Source organism: Gobio gobio (assembly GCF_949357685.1).
Source record: "Gobio gobio genome assembly, chromosome: 19".
Taxonomy (NCBI): Eukaryota; Metazoa; Chordata; class Actinopteri; order Cypriniformes; family Gobionidae; genus Gobio; species Gobio gobio.
The window spans coordinates 38,496,176-38,497,422 of NC_137112.1; positions in this window are offsets into that span (position 1 = coordinate 38,496,176).

The window sequence follows — 1,247 nt, forward strand, 5'->3', positions numbered from 1 at the left end:
TGCATTTTAAAAACAGAAAGGGTGAATTGTCATTTCATGCTGACTTTCAATGCAGTAATAATATGCATATGTAAATTGCATGCAAATTAGGCTATGCATAATAAAAAGCTTTGTACATTCCATATGTGAGTTTTTCAAGAAGATGAGGTGGAAAAGTTCTGGCAAACATATGGTTTTATGAATATGACACCTTTTAAATTATACTCAAAACCTGCCATGTGTACATATGGAATTTTTTTGGCCGTGTATAAAATCTGTGCAAAGTTTTATACATGAGACCCCAGAAACGTGTATTAAAAAGAATCACTTTTGATTTCATGCTAACTCTAAAATGATGAAACAAAACCAATGGAGCCAAACCAGATTGGATTCAAAGCGAGCTGATGTTTGTTTAATCAAAGCGTAGCGTTTGATGCCTCCATTTGGGAAATGGCTCACTGCACCAGTTGTGTTTAAGTGTGAGTCTGAGTGTGTGTGTGTGTGTGTGTGAGCATCCATCTCCTCACCATTCCCTCCCTCTCTGCTTGCGTCTGCACTGTATGTCTCCCTCTCTGAGTCAGACAAAAACAAACAGAGCTCTCTGATCTCTGCATACACACATACCAACCACCCACCCATCCATCAACCCACACACACACACACACTCACAATGCACATATTCCACAGTCAAACACCAACACCACCCACGCACACTCTCTCAGACATGCATTTGGCACACAAAAACCAGACGTACACACATTTGAGCACGTTTACATAAACAAATGCACGCACATAAAGAGCATGCCTTTGGCGCACGCTCTCGCTTTCCTGTCAGCCTCCTCGCATGAATGCACAGACATTAGCACGTGTGACTCCAAAAATGGAAATGAAAAAAAGAAACTCAAACTCAAAACAAAAAAAAAGTAGCACAGCACAATAGCACGCATACAGACTCATCCAGGCATTCTTTCTTTCTCTGTCGCAGACTAGTTGTGTAAGACTCCCAGGCACCAATTTCCACTCTTTAAGGCAGTGCTGAACAATCCAGCTCAGATTTCTGTGCAAATATCTCATTCGTATCCTATCGTACTCTGATTAAGACTTGGTGCAGTCTCTAAGGATCGTACCACGTGGCTGAGAGGTAAAAATTCTTCTTCTAAAAAAAAAAAACCTTGCCTTTGTCCTTTTTCTTCCATGAAATGTCTAAGTAAACAGGCTTAAAAATGTAATTTAAAGAGATAGTTCACCCAAAATTATGATGCGTTTAT